Here is a 13,601-nt window from a genome sequence, read left to right on the forward strand (position 1 = left end):
GACCTCAGTCTTCTTGATGTTAATGGTGAGACCGAAGTTGTTGCATGCAATTGAAAACTTGTCCATACTGGCTTGCATTTCTGGCTCTGTACTAGCATTCAGAGCACAATCATCGACAAAGAGAAAGTCTCGAAGTACAGTTTCCTTCACCTTGGTGATGGCATGCAGTCGCCTCAGATTAAATAGTTTCCCATCAGTTCTATACTTCAGGCCTACTCCTTCAGTGCAGTGTTGAAAGGCATCAGTCAAAGTGGCAGAGAATATATGCTGAACAAAGTGGGTGCTAAAACACACCCTTGCTTGACGCCGTTGGTGACTGGGAAGGCCTCAGATGTTTCACCGTCATCCAGGACACAAGCCATCATACCGTGATGAAGTTGACGTACCATTCGTATAAATCTGTCTGGACAGCCAAATTTCGACATGATCCTCCACAGGCCCTGGTGACTGACAGAGTCAAATGCTTTCGTGAGGTCCACAAAAGTTGTGTAGAGTTCACGATTCTGCTCTTGACATTTCTCCTGTAGCTGACGCACAGCGAAGATCATGTCAATAGTCCCACGTCCCTTGCGGAAGCCACACTGTGATTCTGGCAGTAAGCCCTTCTCCAGGTGAGTGATCAATCGGTTCAACAGAACCCGTGCAAGAACTTTCCCCACTGTAGAAAGCAGCGAGATTCCACGGTGATTGTCGCATACCTGGCGATTGCCCTTCCTCTTATAGAGGTGCAAGATGGACGCGTCTCTAAATTCTTGTGGAATGGTTCCCTGCTTCCAGAAGGACTGAAACAGCTCAGTGAGTTTCCGTAGCAGCACGGGTCCACCGACTTTGTACACCTCTGCTGGTATGGCATCTGACCCTGGGGCTTTGCCACTTGACAGCTGATTGATAGCTTTCTTCACTTCGTCCTCTTCTGGTGAAGCATCCATGGAGTCATTGACTGCAACCTGGGGCATCTTGTCAATGGCCTCATCATTGAGGACTGAGGGACGATTGAGAATTGCTTCAAAGTGTTCAGCCCATCTCTGGAGAATCTGCATCTTCTCTGTAAGGAGCACAGTACCATCAGAGTTCAGGAGGGGAAAGCTCCCAGAAGACTGTGGATCATAGAGTGTGTTAAGGGCTTCATAAAACTGCTTATAGTCGTTCCTGTCCGCATATGCCCATATTTCATCTGCTTTGGCGCTCAGCCACAATTCCCGCATTTTGCGCAGTCGGTTCTGTACTGTTCTGCGAGCGTTGATAAAGGCGGTCTTCTTTGCCGCTGAGGATGGATCATTTTGATATGCACGATGCAGGCGGTGCTTCTCAGCAAGTAAGGCCTGGATTTCTGCATCATTTTAATCAAACCAGTCTTGCCGCCTGCATATGGAGGGCCCCAATACCTTCGATGCAGCTGTATGGGCAGTGTTGCGGAATCGCTCCCAGTCTTTCTCAGCGTCATCCTCAATACGAAGATCAGCAAGTTCATTCTCTAGGTCTTCCGCTAGATTTTTAGTGATGCGGCTGTTCTTCAGCTTCGACACGTTGATCCTTTTGAAAGCCTTACTGCCTTGTGGTCGTCTCTTTGGCATGATACAGAGCTTCATTTTGGATACTATGAGCCTATGATCCGTCCAACAGTCAGCGCCACACATAGCTTTTGTAACCCTGACATCTTGTCTATCCCTTCTCCTGATGATGACATAATCGATCAAATGCTAGGGCTTGGAACGGGGATGCATCCACGAAGTCCTGTTACGGGTAGGAAGGTGGAAGACCGTATTGCTGATCAGAAGGTCATGTGCTGCACAAGTTTTCAGCAGTAACAGACCATTGCTGTTACACTTTCCCACTCCATTTTTCCTGATGACTCCTTCCCAGGCTGCGGCATCACATCCGACTCTTGCGTTAAAATCGCCAAGCAGAATCAGCTTGTCTGTGCGGTGCACTGACGATAGCAGAGTATCTAGTTCTTCGTAGAATTTATCCTTCACATCCTCTGGGTTGGTCATTGTAGGAGCATATGCCCTGATCAAAGTAGCTTGTTTTCCTTTTTGAAGCGGAAGCTGCATTGTCATGAGCCGGTCATTCATACCCTTGGGGGAACTGGCAAGTTTCTGAACAAGATGATTCTTGATGGCGAAGCCAACTCCAGATTCGCGACGCTCATCACTGCTGCGGCCACTCCAGAAGAATGTATAGCCACCGCCTGACTCAGACAGCTGTCCTTCATTAGCAAGGCGAGTTTCGCTAAGGGCTGCAATGTCAATGTTGTAGCGTGCGAGCTCTCGAGCGACAAGTGCTGTTCTTCTCTCCGGTCTGTCTGCCGTGATGTTGTCCAGTAACGTGCGCACATTCCATGTGCCAATAGTGATCGGTGTCACTCTAAGTTTTGTTTTTGTTTTTGTTCGACCGCTTTTCTGGGATCCCCGCCAGCCGCGGTGTGCTGGCCAGGGTAAGGTGAAGCAGGCAATGTTTAGGGCACCTTTTCTAGCCCCCTCCTCGTTCTACGGAGGTGAGCAGTGCAATCCTGAATAGGGCTGCTCAGTCGCTCAAGAAGATGCCGAGCTCCACTGCTGCTTCGGTCAGTGAGGAACGACCATTATGCCTGAGCCGCCTATGTGCAGGTCCGCGGCTACAGCTCCCAGTGTATCCACACCTGCTGCTTCGTCGCTCGCCCATCGCCACAGGACTTGATATGATGTAATATGATATGATATGATGTCGAGACTTGCGCGTGAATTGGATTAAAGTGAGGGAGAGTTGCGCAACGTCAGCCTCACTCTCTCTTCCCAGTTCCTATCTGTATCCAGTGGCAGGACAGAAGTCGAGACGGCTGGAGATAGGGCAGGGCGCAGTGGATGACCAGGATGCCTACGTGTCTTGTCGTGCTCTTAAGCGTTCCACAACGCTTGCTGTCACCGCCTTCCTGACCATTAAACCAGGTTGAACCAGGTTGCCTCAGTCAGCCGGATCCAGCCTTCGCATGCAATGGGTAGACAGGCCCTAACTCACTGAGAGTCTCATACTCATCGGCTACCCTCACCTGGTTTAGCCCGCCAGTCGAGACGGTCTCCGGGGTGTGGCCGTGTCGCATGCTGACAGCTACTTGGAGCCACAGGTGAGAGCTGGGTGTCAAGTGGGGACCAAAGTGGATGAGCTACTCCTAGGAGTACGACTGCTCCCCCATCAGAGGTACTACCCCTCCCTGACAACCCCATACACGCCTTCAGCTTAGCTAAATACTGTCTATAAGAAGGCCTGGTAACTATTTCAAAGGAATAAGCTATTCAGGAAGGAGAGGGGTTGGTTAATGTAGTACAAAGTGTATAACGATGGGGAACGGAGTGATACTGTGTAATGGGGTCAGGACTCACCACTGCTGGCGCCTCCTGCTGGTTGCACCGATAATTAGCTCAGTCCAGCTCCGGAGCGCCCTCTGCAGGTGGTGTCTTGCCCATTGTCTGCTCTACTGTGCTGTTTCGGACCCGTGTTGCTCCCCCCTCCGGCAGTGCCCACTACTTCTTCCTCACCCCCCTTTTGGGGGTCATGGCAGTCCTTTGGCTTGCACCCATTGCAGGGGCCAACCACAACCCAAAGTCTAGCCCCTCACTTAAGGGGCAAGTTGCAGTCTGTATTGACCATGCTCCTCCACAGCCAGGTGCAGTGCAAGGAGGGGACCCAGGTCCACCCACTACTCTGGGTCCTGACCCAGGGACCCTCTAGCGGCAGCCTCTCTGCCCACCTTCTCTCCCCTTGTCTGCCTATTGTCCCTGGCCCTTGCACCTTCTTGGCCCTTTCTGGCAGGGGCCTGCAGCCTAGCAGGTAACAGGCCAGAGCTCACCCTCCGCTCCCCTGAGCCTGCCCAGCACTGCTCTATCTCAGGTGCTATCCCGGGGAGCCAGTCCCCCTCCCTTGCTTGTCAGGGAGAGACTCTCCTCTGCTCTGCTGGGCAGCTCCTTATATCTGGGCTGTCCCAGCAGCTGCCTCTTGTCTGGCTCCCAACAAGCGTCACCCTAATTAGCTGCAGGTTTCCATAGCCTCCTTGGCTGCCTCTTCCCCACCCCTTGCTGGAGTGAGCCACCTGCACTACTACACACTGATAGAGGGAAAATTTAGGACAAATATCAGAAAACCCTTCCTTTCAGCAAGATCCAGCAGACTGTAGAACAGGGGTCGGCAACCTTTCAGAAGTGGTGTGCCGAGTCTTCATTTATTCACTCTAATTGAAGGTTTCGCATGCCAGTCATACATTTTAACATTGTTAGAAGGTCTCTTTCTATAAGTCTATAATATAGAACTAAACTATTGTTGTATGTGAAGTAAATAAGGTTTTTAAAATGTTTAAGAAGCTTCATTTAAAATTAAATTAAAATGCAGAGCCCCCCAGACCAGTGGCCAGGACCCAGGCAGTGTGAATGCCACTGAAAATCAGCTTGTGTGCTGCCTTCGGCATGCGTGCCATAGGTTGCCTGCCCCTGCTGTAGAATAATTTCCCAGGGCTAGAAGCTACATTATTTGAGATATTCTACTTGTTAGCGCCGCTATACTTAACAGTCTGTCAGTGTCTGTTATGACTCCCATTTTTAAACTTTATTTGTGCTGGATTGATAGCCCTGGAGACCCAGGTCCTTTCACAGAATGCAGTGGCAGCATTACCTTTCCATGCTCTGTGGGACTTTTGCCAGGTTAAGGATGGAGTAAGGATGGCAGGATATGGCCCTGTATCAGTGGCCAGGATGCTGAGAGACAGACTCAGCTGTAAAATGCAGCTCTACTCTATGTAGGGAGGCTTTGGGGAGAGGAATTGAATCCTTGGTCTCACACCTCCTGGGTGAGTGCTCTACCCACCAGGTTACAAAGTCATTCTCATATTTCAGAGGGGTAGCCGTGTTAGTCTGTATCAGCAAAAACAACAAGGAGTCCTTGTGGCACCTTAGAGACTAACACATTTATTTGGGCATAAGCTTTCGTGGGCTAAAACCCACTTCATCAGATGCATGGAGTGGAACATACAGTAGGGAGGTATAAATACACAGCATCTGAAAAGATGGGAGTTGCCTTACCAAGTCGGGGATCAGTGCTAATGAGCCAATTCAATTAAGGTGGAAGTGGGCTATCCTCAACAGTGGGCTATTCAGACAAGAAGGGGTGGAAATCACTTTTGTGGTGCTAATGAGGCCAATGTAAGCAAGGTGGCCCATTTCAAACAGTTGACAAGAAGGTCCCCCTGCTGATACTCACACCTTCTTGTCAACTGTTTGAAATGGGCCACCTTGCTTACATTGGCCTCATTAGCACTACAAAAGTGATTTCCACTCCTTCTTGTCAACTGGCATCTCCTTAGGCAGCTCCCCCACCAATGTGCCAGCTTTTTTGAATCCCATTTTGAGGCACCTGAGTCTCTCCATTCATTGTACAGGGAGTCTAAGCACCTAACACAAGCTTTGTGAATCCCAGTGATTGTCTAGGTGCCTAAAAGTTAGTTTCTTTGTGAATGTAGCCTTTGCTGGGTCCACCATCACTTGAATTCTTTAAATCAGATCATTTCTAAAAGACATGATATAGCTCAAACAGGTTCTTTACTTCCTGAGCATCACCATACAGTAGTGAAGATTCTGCAGGCCAAATTAGGTTTTCAGTAAGCCCTGTCCTGCTGTTAATCATAGAATATCAGGGTTGAAAGGGACCTCAGGAGGTCATCTAGTCCAACCCCCTGCTCAAAGCAGGACCAATCCCCAGACAGAGTTTTATCCCACTTCCCTAAATGGCCCCTGCAAGGATTGAACTACGTAGCAGGCCAATGCTCAAACCACTGAGCTATCCCTCCCCCCATCTCTGCCATGCTCAGTCCTCCACTAGGATTGATATGTTCAAATTTGGCAGCCAAAAACTAGGGATACGGACCAAACTGAGTTGCACTAATAATTTCTTTCAAACTGAAATTTTACAAAGCTAACAAACAGCCCTGCTTAAATATTTTAAGTCACTTTACTACACAAATGAAAGGGACCAAAATCCATATGAAATGGAAATGATACTATCTATCTTATCTGACCAATGATGACTAAGCACCCCCGATTTAATTTTTAATATTCGCAGTCAGTTCACAGAGTAATAAATTTGACAAGATAGTCATTAAAGAAATTTAAATAAATGATAAATTCAAGGAAATTGTGATCCCCTTGTGGATATTCTGGGAGCAGGAAAACAGGCTACATTTGTCAAATAAATTAGTTATCGCAAATTATTTGCTCAGCTCTAGCTCATAATCTGAAACAGAGAATAATTTTGTTGTTGTTGGAGAATCTTAAACAACCAAAGAACAGTATAAGGATATTTGTGTGCCCATAATACCAGTCACATAAAACAGCTGATTCTCTAGAGGTGACTCAGAACACTTGACACAATATACTTAATAATGAATTTGCCTGTTTAAGGATGGAGAGGGGCTGCTGGACAACAGGTGGAAACAGTCCATTTAGGAAAATTACTTATTTCTGAACCAGAAAGTAAGGATGGATAAATGGAGGTAATTTACCTGAAGTAGGGTTTCTTAGTCACTGCTCGAGTACATAAAACTAGAATTCCATAGAGCAGAATAAAAGCTAACTCATTTACGTAGAATATACAGTCGATTCTGTATATTCCATGAATGAGCCACCAGACCAAGGCTATCATCCTCAAATTAAGCAAGAAGTGATAGATGTGAGCAAAACTCCCACTTTTGGATTCATGAATATTTGCTTTTAAAAACAGACATTTTCATTAATTATTTTAAATCAGACTCGGGGGGAAATACCATTTTATCAGAAATGTTGCTATTTTAGAAGCTAAGTTGGCTTCTGCAGGGAAAAAATAGCTGTATGAATTTTGTATTTGGAAAAAAGCTTAAAGTGAAAATGGAAAATTATTCACAATTCTGTAAATCCCGGGAAAAGTGATTGCTAATTTTGGCTGGGTAAGAATTATTTTGAATTGCATTGCCACCGTTAATGCCAGTGACAGCTCTTACACCTTGTCACAATTCAGGAATATCCGTCCGATATCAAGTTTCTGAGGTCCTTTCTTATTTTTTTCTGGGCCTTTTAGTAAACTAAATAACTTTTTTAAACATTCATTGCCACTTGGTTAAACAGATTAGTGGAACTGACTAGAAGAAAGCCATTATATGAGGCCTTGCAAGAGGAGGAGTATATACTGTATACAGTTTTAAAATATCATTGGGACAGAACCTTTTCAATTACATAAAGGGGCAAGGGAATGGGTAACTTATGGCTTAAACTGAACACTGGATCATACAATGGCCTTTAAAAAAGGTGAATCAGCTATAATATTTGTGCATTCTTCAATCCCAAGATTGATTTTATATAGAAAGAATTTGACAATAGTAGCACAATGTTTAGTTATTAGGAACTAATTTCAATTACCCACAACTGATCTTGTATCTTGAGAAGAAATAGACGCCTGACCCAAAGTCTAACTGAGAGTCTTTCCATTGTCTTAAATTGACTTTGGAATAGGTCCAATATGTTTTGATTAGCTCTAGGATAACTTGTATGGGACTTTCAGTATTGATTGGTAGGACATTGTAGCAAATACTAGATACTGAATCCTTCCTGGAAGAACCCCACTAATTGCAACATTTTGAAGAATATGCTTGGCCAGAAATTCAGCTATTAAAATGAAATCCAGGGTTCAAAGGAAAAGGAAATCCTTTCCTAATGCTCTGTGCGGTTTAAACAGTGCAGACTGGGTCATCTGTGGATACAGCCGCAGAGCAGTCAATATGTAAAGAATTGCCCCAACGTGTAAAAGCTGTTTTCCAAACCCTAACCATCTGTAATACTGTTTCAAACAATGTTTTCATCTTGTTCAGTCACTGCAGGACACCCATTAAATCCTAGAGGAAAACAGACCAGATGTAATACCTTCCCTATCTAGCTAAATCCAAACTAATGTAGCTGATCTTTATGCAATAAAGAGTCTTTAATTTTTCAGGACTGTTGCCTAAGATTTTACAACCCACATCTGACAGCTAACCACTCATTAGGTATTTACAATACAATTACCACAGTGTATGGAGCCATTACTACAGATTAATGTCGTATATCTGCATGAGTGACTAACTGAAATATTTCATTGAGATTAGGGCAAGAAGAGTATTGGAGAATAAGTGTGTGTGATTACATACCATTTTTTCTTTCAGATTATTTATTTATTTCCTGAAATGACACCATAACTAGAAAAGCAAGGTGTAACATCCGTTCAAAATGACAAAGTGGCCTTTGTAGGGCTTTACTGCCTGGGATAGGGTGCTCAGAAGACCAGGTGGACTACTGGTTAGCACACCTGACCTCTACCATCTGTCTCTCTCTCAGGGAGCAATATCAGTGCTTGGCAGCTGCCTGGGCTACTTCCTGCCTATGTGCTCCTTCAGTTTGGGGTACAGTCCCTGTAGTCCAAACAGTCAATAGTTTCACAAAATGAGCAGGACCTTGCCACACTTGTTGGTTGTTCATAAATGTTCATTTATTCATAAATGATCTGGAGAAAGGGGTAAACAGTGAGGTGGCAAAGTTTGCAGATGATACTAAACTACTCAAGATAGTTAAGACCAAAGCAGATTGTGAAGAACTTCAAAAAGATCTCACAAAACTAAGTGATTGGGCAACAAAATGGCAAATGAAATTTAATGTGGATAAATGTAAAGTAATGCACATTGGAAAAAATAACCCCAACTATACATACAACATGATGGGGGCTAATTTAGCTACAACGAGTCAGGAAAAAGATCTTGGCGTCATCGTGGATAGTTCTCTAAAGATGTCCACGCAGTGTGCAGAGGCAGTCAAAAAAGCAAACAGGATGTTAGGAATCATTAAAAAGGGGATAGAGAATAAGACTGAGAATATATTATTGCCCTTATATAAATCCATGGTTCGCCCACATCTCGAATACTGTGTACAGATGTGGTCTCCTCACCTCAAAAAAGATATTCTAGCACTAGAAAAGGTTCAGAAAAGAGCAACTAAAATGATTAAGGGTTTAGAGAGGGTCCCATATGAGGAAAGATTAAAGAGGCTAGGACTCTTCAGTTTGGAAAAGAGAAGACTAAGGGGGGACATGATAGAGGTATATAAAATCATGAGTGATGTTGAGAAAGTGGATAAGGAAAAGTTATTTACTTATTCCCATAATACAAGAACTAGGGGTCACCAAAAGAAATTAATAGGCAGCAGGTTTAAAACAAATAAAAGGAAGTTCTTCTTCACGCAGCACACAGTCAACTTGTGGAACTCCTTACCTGAGGAGGTTGTGAAGGCTAGGACTATAACAATGTTTAAAAGGGGACTGGATAAATTCATGGTGGCTAAGTCCATAAATGGCTATTAGCCAGGATGGGTAAGAATGGTGTCCCTAGCCTCTGTTCGTCAGAGGATGGAGATGGATGGCAGGAGAGAGATCACTTGATCATTGCCTGTTAGGTTCACTCCCTCTGGGGCACCTGGCATTGGCCACTGTCGGTAGACAGATACTGGGCTAGATGGACCTTTGGTCTGACCCAGTACGGCCTTTCTTATGTTCTTATATTCTTATGTCAAAAGGGGTGGTGGTTGGAGAAGGAACTGTCTGGGGGCCTCACCCACTCTGTGATCCCCTCTAAGGGGCCACCTTCTGTCCAGCTTCCCAGAGAAGGGTTCTTCTCTCCTGCAGCCTGTTCACCAGCACTTGCCTGGGCTTCTGAGCTCCTTTTAACCCATTCCTCCAGCTGGAGCATGCTCAGCAGGCCCAGAGGCGTGGGCTACCTGGGCCCAGTATAGACTTTTAACCCCTTCAGGCCCAGTGTGGGGTTTATATACCCCATCACAAACCCTCATGTTGGCAAGAGATGTGACCATCGAATTTGCAGTCAGGCAGTCTTCCAAATTATTTACCAAAAAATTCATCCCTGCAATGGTAGCCGGCATTATCTTACCAAACCCACTTAAATAAAGGCTCTATTTGTGCAGAAATGGTACAGCAGAAGCCACAACCAATGGGAGAGGTTGGATCCTGGAACATGTATGCTGGGTGGCCAATGAAGTTACTGTTACCAGTAACCTCACTCTACCGGGGATGCCATTTTGCCTCAACAAAATTAAGATGTAAGAATGAATTTTGGTGGAAGTTATGGAGCTGCACAGGATGACGAGATTTCAAAGAGTCCACAAGAGGACTGAAAATATCCTTATGTGTCCTGTTGCCACACATTCATGATGGATTTGATGTGGGGCACTCCAGTAAGGAACTGGGACATACTTAATACATTGTGTATTGAAGTGCATTGACATATCAATTGACTATCCCAAATATTGCAGTAGATTCATTACCTCCAGACAGGAGCATGATCCATGACATCAGAAACAATTCTTAGCATTGCCATTAAGCCAATAATTCATAAGGTAGTTGTATTGAATGAATTTCACCTCTTTTTCTGTTTGTGGGAAGTCTGGGAACAGATCACAGTTCTTAAATGTCTTCATTCTTTGACAATATTTTTGTCAATGTTGTTCATTCTCTGGTTAGTTATTCAAAAATTAAATCTTCCAACATTTGAGTCATGTGGCTCAGTTATGATTACATTATGTTCATCACCATCATCCTTCCTGCACCATCAGATGCATAAGGCAGAAGTCAAACAGTGCTAATTCTCCCTATCTTGGAATTGTTTTGCCAGGCATTTTATATTCGGATATAATGATGCTGCTTCAGCCATTATTGTGGCTAAACTGTCTCTAGGTTGGCCTCTCTGTCCCCTGCCCTGAGGTTGCCCAAAAATGCTTGTTTAGGTAGCCTATTATTAGGCATTCTTAAAAGATGTCCCAGATATGTCCATTTCTTCTTCCATACTATTTGTATTTTTATAGATAACTGCGCCTATTTTTGACCTTTTCATTGCTTATTCTATCACTCCATTTGACTTTGAATATTTTATGCAGATAGATGATTGGATGAGTGTGGCTTTTAAATATAATCAGGTTTCTGAATTAATGCTCATGGAAAGCTAGATTCAAATGAACTTCTCATAAGTATTCAGAGACGTGGGCTGAAATTTACTTCTCGCGTATGAGTGTTCAACATTTTTGCCAACAAAACTCAATCACACAAATGTTCACATAAAGTGAACACACAAGACTAGCAAATTCAATTGAAACTTAGAATGAATAGTTGCAGGAAAATTTGCTGTATTCACCACCTTCTGTATAACATCAGCTCCCTTTATGTACTGTATTTGCAGGGGTAGAAAAATACATTGTTTCATATTCTCAGCTTCTTGCCTGTTTTTCTATATGCTGGTGAAGATAACGAGGTGCTTGGTGCAGAGAGGATCTCTCACTCTGAAGATGACATCCTGCTTCACATGGTACAGGTCAAAGCAACTGCTTCTGTTTTTTATTGACTACTTGTCTTCACTTTCAGGGCCCTTCAAAGTCTATCCCCATGCTACCTATCATTTCTCATATGCTACTGAGATGTCAGCTCCTGCCTCTGATCTGCCAATGATGTTTACCTTCACTGTCCACTTTGTTAAATTTTGAAACACGTACCTTCATGTTTTCTCATTCTGCTCCTCGCGTATGGGAGGAGCACCCCATAAACATCAACAAAGCCACCCCACTGTTTTCATTCAAATCCCTCCTCAATACTCCCCTTTGCTGTGATGCCTACAAAATGTTTGCCAACAGATAAGCAGCTGATGTACTGAGACCACTGCCTATCATGACGACCAATATTGGTTTTTTGCTTCCTATTGCTCAGACTGTCTGTATCCACCTGTCTCTCGTGTTATACTTAGATTGTAAGCTCCTTGAGATAGGGACCATCGTTTTGTTCTGTGTTTGTATAGTGCCTAGCACATACAGGTCCTAGTCCTTGACTGGGGTTCCTAGATGCTACTGCAATGAAAATAATGAATATTAATAATTTTATCAGACTAGATTTGAGACTCCACTTTTGTCACGATCTGAACTTCATTGTTTAATCATTTGAATTCAAGGTGGATTTTAAAAAAAACACCTCAAAATCAATTAAAATTAAATCATTATTTTGTAAAAATTTAAATCCGATTATTGATTTACATTTCATACTTCTTTACTTTCTTCCCACTTTATAGTCTTAAATTTCTAAAGTGGAAGTTTTGTACTTGGTTCTTTAATTAGTTTCCCAATTGTCAACAGCATTTCAGACTTTACATAGACATTTTTTCTACTAAGAGTTTTCACACTTAACAAGCTCATCTGTGCTGAATAAGACAAGTGCAGGGCTTCATTAACATCCTTACTATGAGAACAACATGAACTCAGACACAGAACTAAGAAGCAAACAGCTTATTCTATATTTGTAACCAACATGAACTTCTAATACGTTGAACTTACATAAGTCAAGAAAAATAAATGCTTCTACCAGACTGTTCTCCTCCATCAGTATTCCCAGTATGAAATCCACAATGCTTGTACTCCTAAGTTACTTTGGAGCATTGGCTTTTGAAGCTTTGTGCCTACATATGGGCTTAGGAGCCTATCTTTATGGTCCCTATTTTTGAAACTTTTGGCCTGTGTACATGAAAAAGTTCACAATAACTTTGTTAATATATGGAAAGTCTAAATAACTTTCTCTTCTTAACCCTGAAGCAACTTTTTAAGTGATACAGATTTTATGCCACTAAGAAATGTTTTGAACAAAAGTACTATTTTAGCCCCTTATGCTGCAAACATGTAGGTGTTTTAAGCACAGGAGTAGTGCCATTGAAGTCAATTCAATTATTCATGCAGTAAAGTTTACCTACTGGCTTGTGCATTGCAGGTTCGAGGCCCCAAGTTTTTTGCCTTTAGCAGTTTTATACATTTCAAATAAGAGACCTCACCAATAGTGGCATTAAAAAGACAGCATTGATAATTTAGTTAATCGTACATTTTAATCTAAATAATAACTCGATTTTGAAAATTAGCTTTAGAAATCTGATTTACATCAATGATTTTTTTTAAAGTGATTGAAATCATTGAATTATTGATTGAATTATTTTACAGGCTCTCCACTGTGCTGCACATCAAACTTAAACTTCCCGTCCTTACTTTCCAGGGTCCTTCAAGCGTCAACAATATGCAGCGCATACCTATAGCTCACCATGCTCTCCACTGTGCCAGTGATGCCAACTTTAATAGCCGCTTCTCTTGCTAACATCTCTGTGCTTTCTTCCATGCTAATCCTTATATCTGGGAGGCAAATCCCAACCCTTTTTGCCCAGTCACCTCATACAAATCTCTCCTAAAACCTGGCTTTTGCTGTAAAGCCCATGAGCATTGAGGAGAAGGAAAGGCAATGCACACACATACATGAAAAAAGAATTGAGCCCTCTTAATATGAACGTGCCAGCCTAAGTAATCTTGGGAGCTTTATTTTTTCCCAATGTTCAAAAAAGTGCTAGGTGCCTCATAGAATATGTAAAAAACCCTTCACATTTTCATAGTCCAAGGCCAGAAGGGACCATTGTGATCATCTAGTCTGCCCTCCTGTATAACACAGGCATAGAACGTGCCCCAAGCAATTCCTATTTGAACTAGAGCACATCCTTTAGA

General features: G+C 43.2%; 1 pseudogene; it reads right to left on the bottom strand.

Moving 5' to 3' along the window:
• Positions 1 to 153: 153 nt before the first annotated feature.
• Positions 154 to 13,224, bottom strand: LOC135895326 (craniofacial development protein 2-like; annotated as a pseudogene).
• Between the last annotated feature and the right edge of the window lie 377 nt (positions 13,225 to 13,601).

The sequence above is a fragment of the Emys orbicularis genome, chromosome 1, assembly GCF_028017835.1.
Source record: "Emys orbicularis isolate rEmyOrb1 chromosome 1, rEmyOrb1.hap1, whole genome shotgun sequence".
NCBI lineage: Eukaryota > Metazoa > Chordata > Testudines > Emydidae > Emys > Emys orbicularis.